The following is a 24,817-nucleotide window of genomic DNA, read 5'->3' as shown; positions in this document are numbered from 1 at the left end:
AATTGGATCCTGGGCCTGGACTTTGCGGGATCGATCGCCCGGCCCTACTTCCTGATCGCAGATGCAATGTGGCCAGCCCTGCCAACTCGCATGCTGGCTGCATCGGCTTCCCTGCCATTACAGGCTATACTCTTCCTAAATGTAAGTCCAAATGAACACCTCCTTCCTTAAGTTGCTTCTGGTTGATCTTTGGTTTCAGCAAAGAGAAAGGTAACTAACATGACCTCCTTGTGCACCAGAGCCAGGATTCAGGAAGTGGGGCATGAAAATGAGTCTTTGGGGGATTGCTCTGAGCTCCTAGTCCCAATAGGAGCTCGACAAAGAGGAAGACAAAGGAGCTGGGCCAGTAGCTGAATCTCCTTCTCCCAAAGATGTCCCTAAACAGGTTTTGGGTTAGTCCCCAGACCTCTTTCTTATAAGGTAAGGGCTTGGAGAAGTGGAGATTATCTCAGATCAACCAGGCTAGCTCCAGGTACCCACAGGGGTCCTTAGATGGGTGATGGGGTAAAGCAGGGAAGGAAGCCTGGTGGTGAGCGCAGAGATCAGAGAGCAATCCCAGATGAGAGCCAACTAGCCACGGCTGGCTTTGAAGGAGGAAGAGCGAGCGAGGCTGATGCAAGCAACCTCACTGTGCCGTGAGGGTAATAACGCAGGCAGAGTTGTCAGTGTCAATAATGTCTGCGTCTAATTTGCCTAGCTCAAATGCCCAAGGGTGAGGACCTTGAAAACAGGTTTATTTATGCCTAGTTACAGGGGCTGGAGGGATGCTCCACGGAAGAGACCACGTGGTGCTTTAAATGCTTGGTCATCAGGGAGTGGCACTACCTGAAAGGGATTAAGGGTGTGAACTTTTTGGAGTAGGTGTGACATTATTGGAGGGGGTATGTCCCTGGTTTGGGGCTTTGAGGTCACAAGGACCCAAGCTAGGCTCACTGGCACTCTCTACGTCCTGCTGCCTAGAGATCCAGTTGTAGAATCCTCAGTTCTTTCTCTGGTGCCTCCCTGCCTCCCTGCCTCCCTGCCTCCCTGCCTGCCTCCCTGCCTCCCTGCCTCCCTGCCTCCCTGCCTCCCTGCCTCCCTGCCTCCCTGCCTCCCTGCCTCCCTGCCGCAGTGAGAATGGACTATACCTCAGAAACTGTAAGCAAGCCTCAGTTAAATGTGTTCTTTTATAAGGGTTGCTGTGATCTAGGTATCTCCTCCCGGCAATAGAACACTGACTAAGACAGATCACTTCCTGCTCTCCTGAGGACCAGAATTTAGATTCGGGCACCCACATTTGGAGGCTCACACATACGTGTAACTCCAGCTTTAAGCCTTACTTTAACCTTCATGGGTGTTGGCTTACAGACAGTTCCACTAGGCTCCTCCCAGGGCTTGCATCATCATCTGCAGCTACTACCTGCCACTGCCAGGCATGGGCAGCATAGAAAACAACAGCTCGCCACTCCAGCTCTCTATTCCCACGTGCTCCAGGCAATTCTCTCTCTCTCTCCCTCTCCTTCCCACTCTCCCTCCCCCTTTCCCTCTCTCCCTTCCCCCCTTCCCGTCTCCTTCCTCCTCCCCACTCTCTCTCCTTTCTGTTCTCTGTTCTCTCTTCTCTACCCTCATGGCTCTGCTCCCCATCTGTCCACCTCTACCCCTTCTCCAGGCCTGCACTCCCCTCCCTTCCCCTAAATAAACCTCCCTTCATATCAGATCTGTTGCATGGCATAGTTTCTCAGAAGGACACCTTGGCTTGGGCCTGTCAGGCACCCCCTTACCTCATTATAATTCATAACAATGGGCACCAGCGCGCGCGCGCGCGTGCACACACACACAGAGGAAAATAATAAATCTTTAATAAACTAGGATCATTGATATAGTTCCACTATTAAAGTGCTTGCTGCCAAGCCCGATCACCTGAATTCAGTCCCCATAACCTATATCTGCATATATGGGCATGTGTGCATGCACACATATAATCAATAAGTCAACTAATCAATGAAAAAATGTTAGCTAATAACGACTAGTTATGCAGTCTCAAGAGCATGACGCTCACGTCTGCCCTTCTTCATTGGGAGTCTGGGAACTAGTTAAGTCCCATGAGAACTGAGTTAATCTTTTCCAAGCAGTGTTTCCATGACCTCACTCCCTTGCACTAGGCTCCACCTCTTAAAGGTCCTGCCGAAACACCAGAACCTGGGTGGGGTTGGGGGGGAGTGGCAGACCACCAGCAGAGGAAATAACAAACACAGCTTCTACGGTAGCACCAGGGCCCAATTATCTCCTCCCAGGAGGCATGTGCAAAGCCACCTGTGGCCCCAGTCAGGGTGGCCCCTTTCCTTTCAAACACAGCAGAAGGCATGGCTATTGTAGGTGCTGCAGAAGATACTGGGGAGGCCACCAACTGGGAGCAATGGGGCCACTTCCAAATACAATGGTGACAAAGGGCCATGTCTACATTTAGGGCTAAGGGTCTGGGTAGCCGGCTAAGATGTCCCAAGGAGACACAGATTCCCAAGGCAAAAAAGGGAAAGGTTGGAGCCTCTGTGCATGCTTGGGCTCGGCTGCTGTCCCTTCCCAGACTGTGCCCGGGCTGATTTTCCTGCTCCATTACCTCCTTTGACCTTCTCCCAGAGACTTTGGCAGCCCGGCTTTGTGGCTCTTAAGCGCAACCTTCCGTGACCTCTGTGTCACTTGAGATGTCACCATGGAGACTGCAGGACCTCCCTGGAGTTGACCTTTCCAATTTATTCTCTGGTTTCCAGGCCATGGGCACCACCCCCAACACACATCCTCCAGCTGCGGGATGTGGCCCTCAGGACCATGAAGCTCTGTGGATGGGTGTCTGGGGGTGAGGTTGTCTTGCTGACACGGTGAAAGTGACATCCTGACTCATGTATTGTCAGCTCCAGCTGGCTTTGAGTTTAATTCCATGTAACAGAGGCAGGGACAGACAACTAAAAACTGATGAATAGCAAGCCTGTTTCTATCCTAAGTTCCTGTCAGCAAGACCCCAGGCCTGGTTGTTACTGTCATTTGCTTAGGTGATGACAGTATATCCTGTATATGTATACATATACACATATAACACACGCACAGGCACATTTTATTTTGTCTTCCTGAAAAATGAGCTCCAGAGAGATATTTCTCTGGACTCATCCTCAATTGCTCAGTATAGTCTCAGGCCCCGAGTAAATGTCTGCTGTCCCACTAAAGGAGAAGAAACAGCAGGAGTTCAAAGTTATATGGTAATTGGAGTGAGTCATATATCAACGGGGTGAGATTTTTTAAACCCAAAGGCTTTCAGTCTCCTAAACGTCAGGATTGCCCATGCAAGAATGCCAGCCAGGCTTCCACAGATCCCCGAGTGACAGTGGGATATGAGAGGTAGGGTGGTGATCTCACAGGGTAAGCTGCGATCTGAGCGATGCTGACCAGGGTCACTACACAGCTTTTCACCTTAGCCACAGCAGGAAGCACAGGCAGGACCAAGAGAAGAGTAGGTGTCTTAGGGTGAAGTTACTGCTGTGAAGAGACACCATGCCCAAGGCAACTCTTATAAGGACAACATTTAACTGGGGGCTGGCTTACAGGGTCAAAGGTCCAGTCTATTATCAGTAAGGTGGGAGCATGGCAGCATCCAGGCAGGCATGGTACAGGAGGAGCTAAGAGTTCTACATCTTTATCTGAAGGCTGTAGAAGACTGGCTTCCTGGCAGCTAGGAGGAGGGTCTTAAAGCCCACACCCATGATGACATATCTCCTCCAACAAGGCCACACCTCCTAATAGTGCCACTCCTTGGGCTAAGCGTATTCAAACCACCACAGTATACAAAGGGGAAGCCCAAGAGGTGCCTGATGTGGACCCTTCCCTCTGGGCCTATCCATCCACAAGATGGCAATTTTGGTAGGCAGCCAGGTGCATCCCTGAGCCTCTGAGGCCCTTCTTAGCTCCCTTCAGTGACTTTCAGTTAAACCTCCTCCCCATTGCACCGTGTGCCTCTCCAATGCTCCCCTTTTACAGGGGAACCTGTCAGGGTAGTCATGGGCATCTGGGATGCCCCCATAGGCTGGTGGTATGTAGTTCCCTAGTATTTGCCTTTATGGTTGCTGCATCCTTCTCAGCTCTAGGGTGGGATCCAGGGATGGTTGTTCAGCTCCATTTTCATCCATCCAGTGCCCCGCCACCGTATGCACGGCTTGTCCTCCCAGAGCTGGCCTTTAGCAAACACCGTTTCTTAAATCCTTCCTCTCCACTTCTGTGGCATTCTGCAGCCCTCAGAGGTCAGGCAAAATGTGAGCTAGTTCTCTTCTTCCACACCCAGGCTCTCATTCTGCCCATCTCTGTGGGAGCATCGCACCACTGAGGAAAGCCCAGTCGATGAGATGAAAACCTGTCCCAGCAGCTCTGTAAAAGACTGATGTGGAAAGCCTCTGCTCCTGATTGGATACTGTGAGCTTCTGGTCATCCAGCAACCTCAGATTGTGCTTACGTGGAGCCCTGTCCATTTGTAATAAGCGTATGTCAGCTGCTGGGGCCAGAGGCAGGCCCGTCCATGCTGAGTTGGGAGGCAGATTGCGTTGGGGAAGAAACACACATTCTCTGGAAGAATGGTCTGCTCCACGGTTGGCAGGCTGATACTAGTGTGATGGTTCTTCTAAAGCAGGGATGAGAGGAGGTATGGCTGTCTTGTAGTGACATCCACCCTTGGGAAGTCAGTGGCTCAGAGGAGCATCCAGCTAGGTATGTATTCTTACAGAATGAGAACAGGGCAGACAGAGTAAATCAGAATTTCAGGTAGTCAAGAGAGACTTCCAGTGGACATGTGACTCGGGTTTTCCTCAAGCTCAAATTAAATTTAAACAGGCCACCCTGACTTCAGCAGCAGCCCTGGAAGAGGGCCGTGCAGGCTCCAGCCACTGACCTTATCAAGAGGTCAGATACAAACATCCAAGTGGAGAGGAAGGAAAGCAGGACAAGGAGCCAGCCAGGGAATGGGACTCAGGTGGGTGTAGGTCTCCACAAGAGAGATGAGACCAGGACAAACTGCCTGGAACAACATGGTCACCCCATGGGCTTCAGTCAGGCTTCTTGCTCAGGCCTGATGTGTGTCGAGGAATAGGAACAGAAATATAACTCCTAGGGTCACTGAGAAGATACGGACAAAGCCCAGGAAAGAGAGATAAAGAACCCAGGCAGACCTTCCTCTGGGCTGTGACGGCTGTGGTTCTGACCTGTACTCTGGCTTTTGGGGACACAGAGCCTCACCCTGCAGTCTGCTCTGGCCCTGCTAGACCTTGCTCCCATCCGTCACTAAAGCATGCAAAAGTTTTCAACAGGAAAATGATGGCATAGTTCCATTTGTGGTGTGGCCTCAGCCCCTATTTCCTCTGATATTAAAGGGCAAATAAACGAGATAAAAATATAGGAAAGCATAGGCCATGAGTCCCTGCTGCTCTCTGGTGCTCCACACTGCTGTTCCCTTATGCTCTACACTGTTGCCCCCTGATGCTCTGCACTGCTGCCCCCTGATGCTCTGCACTGCTGCCCCCTGATGATCCACACTGCTGCCCCCTGATACTCTACACTGCTGCCCCCTGATGATCCACACTGCTGCCCCCTGATGCTCCACAGTGCTGTTCTCTACACTGATGCTCCACACTGCTGCCCCTGATGCTCCACATGCTGCCCCCCTGATGCTCTGCACTGCTGCCCCTGATGCTCCACCCTGATGCTGCCCCCCTGATGCTCCACACTGCTGCCCCCTGATGCTCCACACTGCTGCCCCCTGATGCTCCACACTGCTGCCCCCTGATGCTCCACACTGCTGCCCCCTGATGCTCCACACTGCTGCCCCCTGATGCTCTACACTGCTGCCCCCTGATGCTCCACACCAATGCTTCCTGGTTCTCCACACTAGTATTGGCTTTTTATTCTCATGCCTCTGCTGCCTCTTGACCCCACTGCTCATGTTCCAGAAATGCTCTGGTGGGATAAGCAGCTTCAAAGGGCTCCATTTAAAGGCTTGGTCCCCAGTCTGACATTGTTGAGAAGTGATAGATTTAAAGAATGTCCTAATGGAAAGAAGATAGATCATTGGGAAAGAGTCCTTGAAGTAGTATTGGAACCCCGGTCCCCCATGTCTAGTGTCCCATGTTGGTGTCCTGTCCCCCCCGTGTCCCCTCCACCCCAAGCTGTCTCCTCATTCTTACATTCTGCCCGCTTACTCCACTGAGGACTCAACACCTGGATGCGCCGCCCTGCTACCCGTCGGAAAGCAGCAAGCCAAGTGCAAAGCTCTGAGACTGGAAGCCAAAATAAGCTCTTTCAAGTTGACTGTCTTGGGAGTTTTGTGACCGTGACAGAAAGCTGGCTGAGACAGTCAGTACCTTTTCACATGGATGCCTGGGGATTTCAATGTCAAGGGTGGGCCTTGAGAGCAGTGCCATGGCCGTTTAGCATGGCACTGTACCGCACTGTAGGATGAGGTCACTGTACAGGTGAAGGCAGGTACAAGATAGGATGAGGCCTGTCATTGGATGAGAAGGAAAGATGGGCAGGGGAAAAGTTTTAGAGAAGAAGAAGAGACTGAGAGGAGCTGAGGAGAGGAAGCCGAGAGAACATGGAGGCGGATGTTAAGATTCCTCTATGCACATTTACAGGTTGTTATGAATATTCTTAAGGGATGGATGTATACAGGGCTTTGTATGTCTAGATGAGCAAATTATATCTCATCAATTGGATCAAAGGTTATTGTGTTCTGTGTTCTTTCATGTGGCGATTTAAGTTCAAGAGAGTGTGCACCATGGAATTGGGGTGCATATTTCTGGCATGGTGGCAACCTGCCTTGGGAAATAGATGGGTAAAGAGATTGTTGCCAGGCTCAGGGAGAAGCCATCAGCAGTGTGATGTGGGATAGAGCAAAGCAGGCGAGAGGCTTTGCTGACTGAGGTAAAGCCATCTACCAGATACCTTGGGGCACTGCAGTGCTGGATCTAGTGGGGGGGGGTAAAAGACAGCTTTTATTTTTTTTTATAATTTTTACAGCAACATATTCCGAATAAATCCAAACGTGAAACACAGGTACATTGTACACATGTGCACTTGAATGTGCAGGAGAAACGCAGATGCTCCTTTCTTATAGTGACTCCATTCCCTAGTTACAGGAGGAGAGGGCTCTCTCACCTGCCCAAGGCCCACACTTGCCGAGGAAGGCAGAGGCCTGAGGCTACTTGGTCATCCCTGAGAATGTCAATCACAACTAATTCTAACAAAACAACATACCAAAAGGTCAAGCGAGCCATTGGATCAGGTCCTTCAACCTCACACCATCCACACGCCATTCCCTTCAACCCTAGTGTAGACTATTCAGGTAGGGGCTGTGGTAAGGGCTCAACTTGACAGGAGGCAGACTCTCTTTATAGACACTCTCTCTGGGAATATCTATGAAGGAGTTTGTAGATTTGGTTAACTTAGAAGGGAAAACATACCCTAACGATGGGCGGCATCATCCCATAGGGTTTGAGGCTGAATTAAAAAGGGAAAACCAGCTGGGCACCAGTATTCATCTCTCTCTCTCTCTCTCTCTCTCTCTCTCTCTCTCTCTCTCTCTCTCTCTCTCTCTCTCTCTCTCCTTCCTGGCTGTAGAAGCAATGTACCAGCTGCCATCCCTTTTCCACCATGATGGACTGAACCCTGGCTTTGAGTCAGGTACCTTCGTCAGGCCTTTGGACACAGCAAGGAGAAAATTCACTCACATCAGACAAAAGTAGAGTCAAACTGCTTAAGGCTCCTCTTCCCTTTCTTCTGTCATGAACGTAGGCAGATGTCTCCATGGGCATCCAAACCATGCCTGAGGCCCAACCTAGCTCTTGGGGCCTCAGTGGGAGCCATGATGGGTACTGAGCTGGTGAGCCATGTCCTTACAAGGTGCTGTGAGAGAGGCCCAGGCTGCCTGGATTTTTTCTCATGGCAGTATGAACTAGTTCTCTTGGCTTCACTGAGAACATCCACCAGGGGCATTCTGCCTATATTTGAAATGGTAGGGACCAAGTGTCATGGCCTTACATAGATGAGATAGTTGAGCTCACTGGGCTCGCGGATGAAATGCCAGGCTCTGGCCCAGGAAAAAATTCCTAAGACGAAAAAACTCATGCTAATCCATGTTTGTGGGATCCTGGGATGCAAGTCCCACCAGCCCACCAGGTGGGAAAATGCTGATCGTATTTTGTATTGGAACAACGATATTTTTAGTATTTATTAAATTTAGACTGCCCAATCTCTCTGTTGCTAGACATCTACACACAAACAAGATGCGACTTTTTCTGGCCCAAAGTAAACAGAGCAAATACTTTCCCAGATCCCACAGTCCTTAGTCATGAGAGAGTGGACAGCTGCTATGGCTGGCTTGTTCTCACAAGGGGCAGAGTTGGGGTCAGGGTGCCCACTGAGAACCAAATGTCTCCAGAGCACCAGTGTAATGAAATTGCTGCCTGATAACCACCCTCCTTTGGGAGGCCAGGTCAGCTCTGGGTTGGAGAGAACCTTGTCACGGTGCCTATCTGGCATCCTTGTGAGAGTCTTCTACTGTCATCTCTGCTAATGTGTCAGCTCTTCCATGACTCCTCCATTGCATAAGCCAAGCTCTGCTCTCTAGGGCCAGGCAGACCTCACTAAACTCCTACCATGTGAGACACCCCCCCCAAAAGAAAAGGTAATAGTCATGTCAGGCCAAGTGAAGTCAAGCCAACCTCTTCTGCTATCTTACTAATCTATAAGTAATGGTTGCCTGAGTTATCCGATGGGGATGAGGTCATGCATTAGCTGATTGGCTTAGGTCCTTTTCTCAGCTGGCGAGCCAGGTGTAGAGCCACTGGATTGATGTTAGAGAGATGCTTTTAAAACGAAGCCATACGAATGCCAGCAGCAAACCACTGAACTGAGAACGGACCCCCGTTGAAGGAATCAGAGAAAGGACTGAAGAGCTTGAAGGGGCTCGAGACCCCATATGAACAACAATGCCAACCAACCAGAGCTTCCAGGGACTAAGCCACTACCTAAAGACTATACATGGACTGACCCTGGGCTCCAACCTCATAGGTAGCAATGAATATCCTAGTAAGAGCACCAGTGGAAGGGGAAGCCCTGGGTCCTGCAAGACTGAACCCCAGTGAACGTGATTGTTGGGGGGAGGGCGGTAATGGGGGGAGGATGGGGAGGGGAACACCCATAAAGAAGGGGAAGGGGAGGGGTTAGAGGGATGTTGGCCCGGAAACCAGGAAAGGGAATAACATTCGAAATGTAAATAAGAAATACTCAAGTTAATAAAAAAAATTAAAAAAATAAAACGAAGCCATAAAATAACGAAACATTTTTCAAATAGCATTTTAATAGTGAAACAAATCTGTGTCTAAATGTAGTGTTTGCAAGCACGACACCATGATCGGAATTTAGCAGGGGACATTTAACATTGTTTTCTTAAACTTAGAAATGAGATGCATGTAGAAATTAAACTGACCCGTGAAACATTAAAAGTAAATGTGCATTGTGGAAACTTTCAGCCCATATGACAAGCAAATAGAATATTTAGTATTAACAGGGACTTCCTCAAAATATCAATGAATATGATAAATGAGGTATTCATAAACTAATAAATTCACATAGCCAATAAGCAGTTGTTTCCAAATCACAGTGTCCCACCACACCAAGACTGCTTGTTTCTGCATGTGGGTTCAAGTGAAAGGAGGCATCAAAGGGATGAGATTCACTGCTATTGTGAAGCCAGGGTGAGGGGAATCAATGACTAATCCTAGCATCATAGTAATTCTGCGTGGTTTTGCCAAACACGGAGAATGAGTTTAAACAGTTGGGGTTGCCTGTCTTTCATGGCTTTGACTCTTTTCTGACAATTCCTGGGTCCCTTGTGTAACAACTGGTGTTGACATTTACTTGGGTCCCTGACCCCTGTGACAGTTCAGATAGCTGTGTAGTACATCAGTTAATGCTGGCTTCCATTTCTGACCACAACAGCCCTAGATCCCACCCACCCCAACAGCAACCACAGTGGAGCTGCCGCCATTTTTAGTCCTCAAACACTGGGCCGTGTTCTACTCTGTACAGACCTATGGCTCTCCTGTTAGACCACAGCCTGTTTGTCACAGATACAATACGGTGGCTAGGATTTCTGTACTTGTTAATAGGCTGAATAATTTTTTAAAACTCACAACACAGTGATGTGTTTTGCCTTTGGAGGATCTCAAACAGTGCACATGGGGGAAGGTGCTCTACCCATCACTGTGGTGGGACTCAGCTTAGCTGAGCCCGAAACACTCCCTTTTCTCTCCAAATACACAGTTAGGCAATGTCTTCATCTCCCCGTAGAGCTTGCCTGTGTCGTTGAAAGGTCAGGCCCTGGGCCTTGACTGCTGCAGTGACCTGTTACTTTGGGAAGCAGCTGTCTAGTCAACTTAGCTTCAGGTTTCCTTAGCAGCCAGCGTCTGAAGTATACAATGGCTGCTGGCTTTCTTACTTCCTCTCATCTTCATCTGTCCCCACCCCCATCTTGAAGTCAGCTTAGGAGACTTGCCCAAGATTCCCTCTTGTGTCAGGGACCACTAAGGACAGTGGCCCTGCATCTTTGAGTAGAGCTCTTAGCAAACTTTTCCTTCAGTGACTTTGCCTCTAACTTAGACTTAACGGTAAAATAAGACCAAGCCACAGAGTTGCTGGAGGGAACCATTAAAAGTTACACCAAGCTTTAGAATGTAACATTCATTAAGTCTTTCTCTGACGCAGTTCCAGATCACCACCAGGGCTCCTTAGTAACCCAGTAAGCTCATAGGAGATGGGCAGAGAGATACCTGACACCTACAGTTACCTCTGGACAGGGAAGTGCTGCTACACCTCAGGTTACACTAGTGTGGCTGTCTCAGGCTGCTGCGCCTTACAATCACCCTATACCGAGGCATGAAGACCCTCCCTTTCCGTCTCCAAGTTCCAGGTGCCTTTCAAGCCCTCAAGCTCTCTCTGGCTTCCTCTAGCTTTTGTCTCCCACACACGTCACATTCTTAGTATTTCCCACCCAGTGCTCCTCTGTGACCTATGTTACCACCTGCTCCACCATGGAACAGCTGAGCTCCAAGTCGGGAAGGACATGGAGCAGGCCTTCGACCCCAAGGCTCAGCAGACAGAGAGGCCTTAAACCACCCAGGGAATTATGGGGAAGCCAAAGGATGCCACATGGAGTATCAGCATTGACTAGCTGAGTGGCGACCAGGGAACTGATACCTGGAGGAGGTCAGAGAGATAATAGCAGAGTGCGTGCTGGGGTCATCATGGGGCACTGCCTATGGAGACTAGAATAGGAATGAATTTATTCTCAAGACCAAAGGGTGCTCAGGGCAGAAGCTGAGGTCTACAGCAAGCCTGCTGGGGAAAGACTCGGTGTGAGTTGTATAAAGGGTGTCACTTACTACCGTTGTCTATGCCCATCTTCCTAGGGCATAGGATAATACTATCTATTTCAGAATCAATTCTCAGCAGGTTCCCTGTTTAATTACCCTTCACAGTGACTGCTTCCTTGCTGAGATGAATCACCATTGCTAAGGGGACCCAGGGTGGGGGAGGGAAGGGCACAAGGACAATGGACATCGCCTATCAGGCATTAGTTCAAGCCCCATCCTTTGATCAGTGTGCATTGTCTTGATGCCCACCTTGGTGCTGGGCAAGTGTGCAGGAGTGTGGCTGAGGGGGGGATGCCAAGAGATCAAACTCCAGCCAGGACAGTAGCAGAGGGGACACACATTGTTGTAAAGATAATGACAACCATGCATCAGCTTTTCTGAGTTCCTGCCACAAGCCAGGTTGCTTTGGCCTCTGTGCCTAACTTTGATTCGAAGGAAAAAAAGCAATGTTTTCAAAAGTATGCAACCAATGCTGGAAGAAACCTGTTCTAACAGGACAGTTCCTGCTCTCCCAAGGCTGGAGTTCCCTGTGCATACAGTCAGGCCAAAATTTTCATGCTTGGAGAGAGATGCTTATCGAAGGATCTTGGAAGGAACAGACTGCAGTGCATCTAACTGACCAGATGACCCACAACTAAGAGGAAAATGAAGAAGCATTTGGTGCATCTTGGCTCTGAGAATGGTCCTCATGAATTATGAAACTGGTGCCAGACTTCCTCAGCTTCAGAGGGAACAAGGAGTCACTGGCGAATCCTCGGATCATTCCAAATTCAACTGAACATCCCTAATTCAAAAACTCGAACAACAACAACAAAACCCCTGAAGTGCTTTGAGCTCAGACATGATGTGTCGTGAGTAGACTGCCACAACAGCCCTAGTGGGATGGGTCATAGCTAAGGGGCAGGTTTACATAGTATAGAGGTTTGATTGACAATGGACCCCATAGACTCACAGGGAGTGGCTCTATTAGGAGGTCTCCTTGTAGTAGGTGTGGCCTTGTTGAAGGAAGTGTGTCACTAGGAGGTGGGCTTTGAGATCTCAGATGCTCAAGCCAGGCCCAGTGTGACTCTCTCTTTCTGCTACTTGCCTATCCCGATGTAGCTACCTCTCCAGCACCATGTCTGCATTCTGCCATGCTTCCCACCATGATATGAACAGGCTAAATCTCTGAATCCTAAACCAGTACCAGCTAAATGTTTTTCTTTCTATGACTTGCTGTGGCCATGATGTCTCTTCATAAGACAAATAAAAAAACCCTAACTAAAACCGATATCACACTAAAGTAGCTTCAGGTAAATCAAAATATACCTGGTTTCCACCTGGTCCCATCCTCAAGCTATCTCTCTATGTACATGCAACCAAAACACTCAGGTCCTGAGCAGTTTAGATAAGAGCTCTCCAGCCTGTGTTGTCTGTCATCTTCCGATATTTTTCATTCAGCAATCTCTTATTCCCATGACCTTTCTGTGGAATGATGTGTATTTTCCAAGCAAGATAAGATGAGTGCCCTCCCCACCCAGTGGAACTCCGAGAAGGCATGGGTGTTTTCAGATGATGGAGTTTCCATGGTATTTACAGGCAGAGCACCGGTAGGGACAGCATCACTTCCTGAACAGGGTTCTGGGAGAACATCGAGCTCCACAATCAGCAGTTTCCTCTAGTGCCCACAGGATGTACCGTGCAGCAGAGCTTATGAACTTTCTGCCCCTTGGGCTGTGAAGGGAAGCTGAGCTCCAGCTAATCTGTCCTTAATCAAATTCCTTGTAGATGAGAACGGGGCGGCAAGGTTGGCTGGGCCATGAGCTCAACATTGGAAAGGAAATTAATGACTATGCTTGATGGAGGTGCTGGCAGAGAAAGGCTGCTAATGAGGCTGCCACTCTGGGACTCCAGCGCCCTTGACATTGGGAGGGACACACATCAAGCAAGTGCCAAGGGAAAAGGGAGTGTTAGCTAACCACTGGTTCACAAGCTGCATAGAGCAGCAGGTGGTTGTCAGGACTCTTGCAGATCCCTTGACAAAGAATCAGATTCCCCACCCTGCAGATTCCTGCTGTCTTCAGGGCAATAGTGGATCTGAACCCTATTCTGCTTATTGTCCAAAGATGATGTCTGGTGACAGTATCACCCATGACCAAGCCTGTGCCCCACAGATCACCAGGGTGATCAGGCTTCCCGGAGTTTGGAAACAGCACTAGAAACACAGAGGAGGGACTGGGAAGACAGCTCAATGGGTGAGGACATTTGCCCGCACACAGAGGAGAACCCTGGGACCCAAGTAAGTAGCTAGGTGTGGCCACATATGTGACCCCAGGACTGTGATGGCAGAGAGGCACGGGGTACACTGGTTGCCATCCTGGTTCCAGGGTTTGTGAGAGACCCTGCCTCAAAGGAGTAAGAAAGAGAGTATAAAGCAGGACAGCAAAAATTCTCCTCAGGCCTCCTTAGTGCCTGAGTTTATGTGTACATGAACACAGGCACGCACACATGTATGCATAACCATAAACACAACACAAATACACACACACACACAGACACACAGACACACAGACACACAGACACACAGACACACACACACACACACACACACACACACACACACACACACACACCATGAGGAGCTGGAGAGAGGCATGAGCTTATGGTCTCAGCTACTCCAAAGGCCTGAGGTAAGGGATCGCTGGAGCCCAGGAGTTCAAGTCCAGCTCAGGAAACCTAGTGAGACTCCCCCATCTCAAAAACCAAAAGCAAACAGAACCAGAAACACCTACAGACAGAAGAGGTGAGTCTGCGAATAGCAGCTGCAAACATCAGTCCTCCTCAGACTCTGGAGATGCATGACTCTGCTTTGGGGCAGTCATTACATCTTTTCCTTTTTTAAATTTATATTTGGCACATGCGATTTTCCCCCAGGAAAGTCTCGGTTCAGTGGCATGGCCACTCGTAAGCTTTTATTTTTCCATGGCTCGTGTGAAATGGGTAGATATTTTTAGAAGTGTCCTCTGTTGCCTCAAACGGAAGAAAAGTGCTGGGCCTTAGAGGCCACTTCTGATCTCATTTTATTGCACTCCATGTTGGTGAGAAAAATGCGCTTCGAGAAGCCCAGAGGCCCTGTGCCAGGTCTTCAGCCTGTCCATCACTGACCAAGAATGCAATGCATCTTCACACTTGGACCCACGGTCTCCTCTAACCATTCCGCAGCCCCCCAAAGTCAAGATCTCCAACGCTAACTCATGTTCCTCCTGTGACAAGTGAACCCCCACCCCCAAAGTTTACTGACAAGGCTTCCTGTGTCAACTCTCGGCTAAGAACAATAGCACAGGATCCTGGTACCCTTCCCAGATCACAAGCAGCTGCCAGTGAGCTCTTTCCAAGGACTGGGGTTCCCCAGAGATGGGGGTGCTTACCTCTGCCTTCATACACTGAGACACAGGGCCTATCCTCATCCTCTTTCCCATGGTGACCTATGACTTCCTGCTCTCCCAGGCCAGAGCCAGGGCAGATGAATGACAGAGCCCTAAGGCTCCCCTCCAAGGCTCCTGCAAATGCCCAGGATCCCATGTGTTTCCGGAAGCGGTTCCCAAGAGCTTCTGCCCAAGCATCTTTGTCTAGCTCCTGCTTCCCAAGCATCTTTGTCTAGCTCCTGCTTGTAGCGCAGGAGTTGTTAGAGTCTTGGTGTTTCAAAGACCCTAACGGCACTGCGGCTGTGGCTTTTATCAGTGTGGTTTTGGCTTTTTCATGTGTGTCGGGCAGGGTGCTTCTCCATGATCTGGGGATAGCTGATGTCTGTATCTGCCACTTGCAGCCTCACCTCCCTTCTGCGTTGAGGTGTTTCTGGTTTTGCTTTGTGTTTTGTTGGGTTTGTTTTGTTTCTGAGATTGGGATCTAACCAGGCTGCACAGGCTAGCCTTGAACTCCTGACCTCGTGTCCTCCCCACCACAGGCTTCCAGCATAGAAAGGACCACAAACCCATGCTTAGGATATGCTTATCTTTCTTGTGCATGTGTGTGCTGCAAAGTGCATGCGTGTGTGTGTGTGTGTGTGTGTGTGTGTGTATATGTGTATATATGTGTGAATATATATGTATGTATAAACGTATGTATGCTTTTGTGTGTACCTAGATCTGTGTGTATATACACGTGTTTCTGTGCCCAAGTATAACATGGAGGCCTGAGGAAAACACTGGGTATGATCTCTGTTCTCTTTCTCACGCCTTGAGATAGGGTCTCTCACTGAACCTAGAACCAAGATGGCAGCCAATAACCCTCTGCCCCTCATAGTCCTGTAGCCACACCGGCTTTTATTTAGGTCCCAGGGTTCTCGTGCTTGTACAGCAGCCGCTCTCACCATTGAGCTAACCGCCCCCAGCTCCTCCCGAGTGTTTCTAATGGCTGTTCTCAAACTCCAGTATCTGAACACCCTGCTGAGCTGTGGGGCACAGGCCTGGCCATGGGTGACACTGTCACCAGATACTGTCTTTGGAGAGCTTCTAGAGCTACTATCCCAGGACATGAGACAGGAAGGGGAAATGTCTTCAGTAGATAATTTTGGAACAATGACATTTAGGAAAGTAATTTGTTTAGATGACTTCATACCGCACACTAAAATATGCCTGGATGGCTTAAAGAGGGACATTTCAAATTATCTCTCTTCATAAGAAAACCAAACTCAAGCATCCAGACAATGCTTCTAAATTTCAAAAAAATAAAATAATGAAATAAATGATTAAGGGAGAAAGAGTGGTCGCATTTTGGCAAGATAGTCATTTTAAGTGCTGATGCCATTAAGAAATAACGGTTTCATAGCCAATGTATTTTTTTTTTTTTAATTTGCAGGCAGGGAGTTCATTGCACAGCAAAATGGCATGTTCCTCCAACCCGAAGGGTTGCGGGTCAGGAGCCAAGAATTCACAAAGGAAATGCAATTAGTAAACAGACACTTGGACACATTTCCTGCAACATTGGGGACGGGATAAATAAAATTAAAATAATTACATACCATTTTGACCTATCAAGTTAACAAAGTTTAAGAAAATAAACAGCACTGCCAGAGAAGGTATAGCAACACGGTCTCTTAGGCAACCAGCGGCCGGCTCTTCCTCTGGTACTCCGCAGCCATCTGTGCGGACAGGCTGAGTTATCTAACTTCTGGGAAGCCCGAGGTATTACAAACAAACCCCTCAAGTGCTCCAGAGACAAAGGTTTTCAGCACAATGTGTAATTAATAACAAGGACAAACTGGAAATATTGTAAGCAATCCTCGGGGAGATGGAATGCTTACGGAAACACATGGCTCTCCATTCTAGACGAGTCCATGACCATGGTGGAGAAAGCATAGCTCAGTACTGAATGGAGGGCATGGGCCAGCCCACAGCGCAAACATGGGCGAGGAAATACCAGCGGGAAGCGCAGGGAGATGTTTGGGGTGGGGTGGGCGGTGGTTTCCTTCTCAGTCTGTGCTTGCTTGGACCTGGCATGGGGCTTTAAGATGGTCAAGAGTTCTCGGATTCTAACGATGTTGAGTCTCACTAAGGCTCTTCTTAACGAGGAATCCCCAGCCCATGTGATCTGGCCTACAGTTTGAAGCTACATTTTTACTAGCGTTCCAGGGGTTGGGTCTGCAATCTTTGCTGACACCAACTGGCTTTCCTACCACCCCACTCAGCTCTGAGGCTAGCACCTACCTAGTGGGTTCCCCCATTCAAGTGAAGGGCAGAGCCCTCCAGCTTTAGCACTACCTACCTGGACTTCGTGTCTCATTTCACACCCTGAAGGTCAAGGTCCCCTCAGGACAACCACTTCCGGGGGACACACTAACTACAAATATCTCCAGGCTGACTTCATCTTCTCACTCTGATGCATATCTGAGCCAAAACCACGTCCCTCCGAAGAGTTCCTGCGTTGGAGTCTTAGTCGCCGATTGCCTATGCTAATTCTGTTTGAAGGTAACCTCAAGTACATGAGGTCATAAGTCCGAAGCACCATGACGGGTCTGTGGCTTTCAGAGATGATCAGACATAGCACGTTTGCTCCACCTCATCTTGGGCTGTCTCTACCATGTCAAATGGCCCAGGGAGGAGGTTCGGCCCTCCAGATATTTAGAAGCTCCCCATACCACACCCGTGGGCTTCCTAGTGCCGAGACCCATGAGCTAAACAAGCCTCTATTTTCGATAAAATGTCTAACGTGGAGAATCTTGTGCTAGTGACAGAAATGGACTAAAGCTGGATTGTCATGGACCATGCTCAAACTTGTTAATTCCCTCAAATTACTCAGGACTCCAGAAAGCATTAATTACAGTTTATATGACAGGATTCAAAGATGTAGACGGCATGAAGTCTTGGGTGAGGTAGATGGGCAGGGAACACATGACCTCATCTGTGGGGCTTCCTGGAATCTGGTTTCGGGATTTTTAGTGAGGGTTTCATTTCCTAGACAGGACCGATGGATGGATGAAGTCACTGGCCACAGGATCTATCCTCTCCTCCCTAGAGTTCGGGGCACGAAGCTGTACATCTCAACCTTCTAATCAAGTCTCTTGTCTTTCCACCTTGATCCTAGCCAGCCCCTCCCTTGGAAACCTCAACACCAATTGGGCAGGGGATTATTTTTAGTGAATAGCTAAGAGCCCTCCACCATTCAGGAGATTCCTCAGGCTTTACAATTCTTGAGCAAAGGCCAGACGCTTTATCTATAATCACAGCACTCATGGCTAAGGATTGCAGTTTGAAAAACGCTAGAATGCGTTATTTAAATCTTTGAAAAGAGGGTTGGAAGTCATAGGGAGAGAAAGTGCTTGGGAAGTCCAGAGGCCGGGGTGCCAGAGGCTCTTGGGAAAGCTGACTGGTGTGGTAATGGTGGGGGGTGTGGGATAAGAGAGAAAGCCTGGGACATACAGCTCTTCTGGATGAACCAGAATGGTCAGCAGCCAGCAGAGGTCAAGCCTCTGTGGGGGCAAAATGATGTTAAAGGGCGTGACAGAAAGCTGGTTCTGGGTGGTGGCTCCGCACGTTTGCTATGTGGGGGAGACGATGTTTCTCTGATCGTTAGCTCCTCGTTTGATGTCATGTACCTGGCATGGCTGATGGCTAGAATGGCCATACTGACAGGCAAGCCAAGAATTGCAAAAAAAAAAAAATGGCCTTAAGAAAACCTGTTTCCATTTTGAATACGGGCTTGTGGAACAAGGGTGGGGGCTGGGCACATGTCTGTAGGGCGATGGGCCCTGTGCCTGAGGTGTATGCCTGCATACCAAGAGTCTGCATCCCTGGTGCAGGAAGGCAGCCCTCGCACCTATAATAACCTTCTTCCAACCACCAGGCTTTGAGAGCCCCGAGGGTTAGGCTGTTACGAGACGGAACATCCATTCCCATTATTTCTTTGGAGAGGAGGAGACTGGAGATTGACTTACCTAGTGGGTAGCATAGCAAACCAAACCAGGTATCATAAATGCCTCACAGAAGCCCCAAGGACGCCTCAGAGAGGTTGTGCACACACAGTACTCTCCACCTCCCCTGACTCATCTCTCTTCTGTCCTGAGCTATCCTTTATTATAAACAGGTCTGAGTCCTCTGGGATTCATGGTCTGGTGAGTTAGAGGTGGGGGTGACCTGCTGTCTTGAAGGAAGTACTTGCTATGAAGCTGAGCCCTAAGCCGTGGGATGAGATCTTGACCCTGCGTAGCTATGGGGTTGAACTAAAGCAAAAGGTTAGGATGCTGGAGTTAAGCTGTGGTATAAAGCATTAGTTACTGCCCAAGAACAAAGAATTGTTTGAAAGCGTTTATGGTGTGGTGTGGCATGTGAGGGCCTGTGTGGAGGGAACGCGTGTGTAGGTATCTGCTGCGGTAATTATTATCAATACTCAAATTGCCCCGCTATTTTAATAGGCCTTAAACAGCGGACTGGCAGAACCACTCTCAAACTTCCATGTAGCTAACACCTGTTGGTATCAGGAATTGCCTTTACCTCCAACAGTGACATCATTTGGTCACTGTTGCCATGGCAATGGCCACACATTCCCAGAAAACCTTTGAGTCGATTCACAACCTCACCTGGGAGTAGTTATGTCATAATCCAAATAAAAGGCAGACAGGTTCTTGCCTTCTCTCTTCCTCTTCCTCTTCTCTCTTCTTCTCTTCTCTTCTTTCTCTTCTTCTCTTCTCTTCTCTCTCTCCTCCTTCTCTTTTCTCTTTTTCTTTCTCTCCCTTCCCCTGTCTTGTTCTCCCATTAAATCTCTTCACGTGGAACCGTGTTGGTGTTGGTTTGGTGTGTTTTATCCAGATGGGCGCGGGCCAATATTTAACAACAACACCTCCCCTCCAATTATCCTGAATTACTACTTACTAAAATCTAAATTTCATCTTTGTTACCCTAAACCCAAATGGGGCCGCTCTCCCCCAGCTCTTACATGGCTCTATGCTCTCCCTTCTCCAGCTCTCAAGCCTGGTCTCTCTGCTTCCTCAGCATGGCAATTTTAAAAATCTTTTTTCTTCCCCTAGTTCCCTTGACCAGAAAACCTAAAGTCTCATCTCTCTGTCTCCCTGCTCAGCCATTGTCTGCAAGCAACTTTATTTATGAATTGGAATCAGCTGGGGGCAGGAACCCTCAGTGTCTCACACGTGAGATCCTCATGAAATTTGGGCGACCATAATGCAAACATTAAACTGAATCCACAAAAGGTATCAAAAGTGGCCAGTGAGTAGACGGATTGGTTTTCCTTGTATCTATGTTTTCCATAGATACGTTGAAATTGCAAGTGACTCCATCAGCATGGGAGCTGTAGAATGGAGTTCATTAGTGCATAGTAGTGTAACCAGGGAGCAGGGATGGGGAAATGTGTAACGAGATTACATTTCTCCCAGGATAATCTGGAGCTCCAGAGAAGCCCTTCAAAGGCAGGCCAGAAGGTGGAGCAAGTGGAGACCTTCATGGACAGTGCTTCTATGGAAATGCTCCCATATCTCCTGAATTTTAGAGTTAGTAAAGTTACTGAGTAAGACAATGACCAAGGCTTCCCAGAGTGTGTGTATGAGACCTACACAAGTCCAGGGAGGGTGAGGAGTGGCAGGGAGTGGTCACTTAGCTACAGGGACTTCAGAGATTGCAAAAATTGTGACACCTGCCCAGATGGAGGTTTTGCCTGTGAGAGGAAAAGTCAGAGGGTGGAACTTGTTAGCCACAGGGTTTCAAGGACATAGAGGAGGCTGCTAGGGAGACTGGAGTTAGAAGTCAGGACCTGGAAATGAGATTTCCTGAAGGCAAGGCAAGCCACACAAGCAGCCGCAGCTGTCTGCCCTCCCCCAGCCCATTGGAATGTGCATGGCATCTTACCCACAAAGCTCCACCTTAAAGAGGGCTTGAGAACATAAACCAGAGGCTTCCCAGAGCCTGGGAGGAGGATCCTCTCAACACTGGGGGCTTAGAGACCTTTAGAGTCAAAGGGATTAAAACCCTGTATCTCTGGTTAGCATGGGAAGAAATGGGGAGAAGCTGTTTTAGTGCCCTCTTAAACGCATCTATAGAGACTGCATCCCAGCCAGGAAGGCCACCAAGCCTTTACCAATAGCCACAGGATGGGTGGCCCATGCTTAAACAAAACATCAAGACAGACCTTCCCCTTAAATAAAAGGCAAACAAGTGTCTGAAGGGCTGAGTTAATAAATCATAATAAGTCTATGAGTGTTGTCCATGAGTAGAAGGGCTTGCCAAGTAATCAATCACTTATGTAAATGATTTTGAAGGTCAGCCAAGGTGAAAGCAAACCAAGAGGAAACATCATGGAAAGGTCACAGGAGGTCACAGGGAGGTCACAGGGAGGTCACAGGGAGCATTTGGGAAAGATGGAAACAACCTGTGCTGCTGTGCACACCTGGCCCTGGGCACCATGGAAACCCAGTCTGAGAGAGGAGGCCAGACTTACGGGGTAGGGATCCACATGTTCCAGCACAGCATGGGAGGCCTAGCAAGAGGACAACCAGGCCCTGGTTTCTCTCCTCTTCTGTCATCAGGTTACAAAGGTCCCAGGTAAACTCTGGATCAAGGGCACTGCCTGGCCCACTCCCATTTCCTCCTGCCTGTCAACATGGATGTTTGCAAACGCTTTGAAAACAAACGACCTTGCGTTCAGGAGAGTGGATTTTATCTGGGAGTCTAATTCTTCTCCGCAGGGTTTGCTTCCTATTGACAACACCCCTTCAGGGAAACAAGCCCAGCGCTTTTCATGGACTGCCTGCAGACTTGGTTTTCTAATTACATCCCCCTTCGGCAAACATATCCAAGCAGCCTTACCCACACCACATCCAGAAAGGCAAGATACCCACACGTAAAGAACTCTCCTGGGGAAAGGAGAGAAGGAAGCGTCGCTGCTAGGCTACATACTTTCCCGAGTACTGACTTATATTTTTATTTTATGTGTGCATGTGTGCGTGCGTGCATGTGTGTGTGTGTGAGTAATCTGTGTCTGTATTTGCACATGTCTGTGTGTCTATTCATGTATCTCTGTGTGTCTATCTGTTTGTATCTGTGTATATCTGTGTCTCTGTGTTTATGTCTGTGTGTCTGTGTTTGTCTGTGTGTCTCTCTGGGTGTCTATGTATCTCTATGTGTGTCTATTTGTATCTGTGTCTGTATTTGTGTATGTCTGTGTGTCTGTGAGTCTCTGTGTGTGTGTGTGTGCTTCTATGGAAATGCTCCCATATCTCCTGAATTTTAGAGTTAGTAAAGTTACTGAGTAAGACAATGACCAAGGCTTCCCAGAGTGTGTGTATGAGACCTACACAAGTCCAGGAGGGTGAGGAGTGGCAGGGAGTGGTCACTCTTACACATATACATGGATGGATATGGATATATTCAGAGATCTTCCACTATAACAATTTAACCAACCGTGGAAAATCTGAACCTTTTCATCATTCTGATTTTATTAGAGGATTGTAAGATCCTATCTGCCTGTTCTACTCCCTGTATTTTCATCTGTCCTGACCATTCCTCTAAAACTTCTGTTGTTGCCACTACTGAAGTCTCAGTCATCAAACCCAGTGGGGAGCAGGACTCATGTGGTAACCCTGACAAACAGATAAACTCGACACTTCTGGAGTATTTTCTTCCTCAGCGTCTGAGGTCTTTCTTTCCTAGGACATAGCTGAAGTCTGTTTCTTCCATGTGTCCTTTGCTTGTCTCTCCCTCCTCCTTCACTAGCTCTTCTCTTCTTCCTCCTCCTCCCCTCATTCCTTTCCCCTCCTCCCCCATACTCCTCCTCTTTCTTTCCCTTCTCTCCTCTTCTTGTATTTCTGTCTCTATGCCTTTCTCTATGTTTTCCTTCTCCCAGTGTTTTCATAGATTCCACTGCCACACTGCTATCCTTCCTCTCTCTGTCCTGAGCACAGTCAGAGGCTGGACCCTGGTGTTGTTACAGGCAAGCACACATACTTTACAATTAACTCTGCCCCAACTCTCTGGATGGCATTAGCCAAGTCACCCACCTCTCCGGGTACCGCATTCCTTGTCTCTGAAATGGAGATCTCAGGCCCACCTCGTGGGCTGTGTGGAGAGTTAGTTAATATGCTCACTCATGCAGGAGAAGTGTCATGCAAACGCCAGAGAAGACAAATGCCAACACCTGGTAATGGTGCTCTTGGGAACCCCTCTCTGGATTCAGCAATTACTTGCAGCAGATTCTAATTTCACAAGTCACTAACTTAGGTATGCAAACATTTTCCCATATCTGGACTTCTGCCTGTTGTGTGCCTACGACTGCTTGAGAGGCAAGACATCATCTAGTCCTTTCCATGACACTCAGGCCCCTCCCTGGCTGCTCTACTAGAACAAGACAGCACCATACTTTGTCCACACCCCACTGAAGTGTCAGTTCTGCTGGGGGCTTCCCATTATCCACCCACCCACCCACAGGCTTAGAGACCTCAAAGCAAGCTTGCCTTGATGTGTAGCTGTGATCTCCAGTGCCCCTACAAGCCACTACCCTGAGAACACATGCCTACTAACAAGGATCTCCAATATGGTAACAACCAACCCAAGGCCTGCCCCCAGTGCTGGAGACAAATCTAGAAGCTTATCCCGGTGAGCAGCTCGGGTAAGCAAACCACATATTCAGATCCCCAACCATACCAGCTCTTGGCTGCAGATTCAGTAAGCTCTTATGGAAGGCCAGGTCATCAAGAGATCACAGGAAGAGACTGGGCTACGGTGGCTAGGGACTGCTTGTCAGTTGCTATCCAAGGTAGCCAAGGAGGCATCATCGCGCAAGTTGTGTCAGCTACTGGGGGCAAGAAAAAGAGATGGGGAGACACAGAAATATGGGGCCATAATGTTGTTTTCCCCACACACAAATCATTAATTGCATAAGACAAACTCTAAGTAAGTTTAAGTAAACTTTCACATATAGTGAGACTTGTAGACAAGAAACTTCCTTCCTGACCATCTCCCAACGAAGATGTCAAGAAAGAGCAGAAGACTGTGTTCCTGGCTCTAGGGGACCCCCTTCCAAGCCCACATGTTCATGTGTTAACTCATGCCATGTGCTGTTCTGAGGGGGGGCTCTTATGATGGGATCAGTGGCCTTCAGGGAAGAGGAAGAGAGAACAGCCAGCTAGTGTGTAAGTTCAGCATCCCTGTGGGACACCTCTGCAGCGATGACCCAGCAGTAGGTCCCCTCCAGATGCCAGCAGCAAACTCTAGAACTGCCAAGCTCAAAACCCAGGGGACCCGGTTTCCTTTCTGTTGCTCTGATAAAATACACAGATCAAAGCAACTTAAGGGAGAAGGGGCTTGTTTTAGCTCCCAGGGTGCAGACTATCACTGCAGGGAAGTTAAGGTGGGCAGGAACTTGAAGCAGTGAGGCACATCCACAGTCAGCAGAGAGGAATGAATGCACGCACGCTTGATGTTCTCTCTGCTCACCATCTCTACTCCTCCTATATAGCCCTATATAGTCCAGGTCCCAACCCCGGGGAATGAGAAGGGTGTCACACACTGTGGGCGGGGACTTCCCACATCAACTACTGTAGTCAAGACAGCTATCAGCAAGCCAACCCAATACAGACAATACTCATTGGAACTGTCTTCCCACACGACTACATTGTATCACGTTAATATAACTAAACACCCCACCAAGCTAATAACCTTTGCTTCTTAGGGATTACCCTGTTGCTGTAAAATTATAAAAAAAATGCTGTCTTTTATTTCCCACTAGGTCCAGCACTGCAGTGCCCCATGGTATCTGGTAGATAACTTCATTTCAGTCAGCAAAGTGTCTCACCCATTCTGCTCCATTCCATATCACACTGCTGATGGCTTCTCTCTGAGCCTGGTGGCAATCTCTCTACCCATCTAGTTCCCAAGGCAGGCTGCCACCATGCT

Source organism: Rattus rattus, chromosome 4 (assembly GCF_011064425.1).
Source record: "Rattus rattus isolate New Zealand chromosome 4, Rrattus_CSIRO_v1, whole genome shotgun sequence".
NCBI classification, from domain to species: Eukaryota; Metazoa; Chordata; class Mammalia; order Rodentia; family Muridae; genus Rattus; species Rattus rattus.
Note: the sequence above shows the minus strand (reverse complement) of the source record.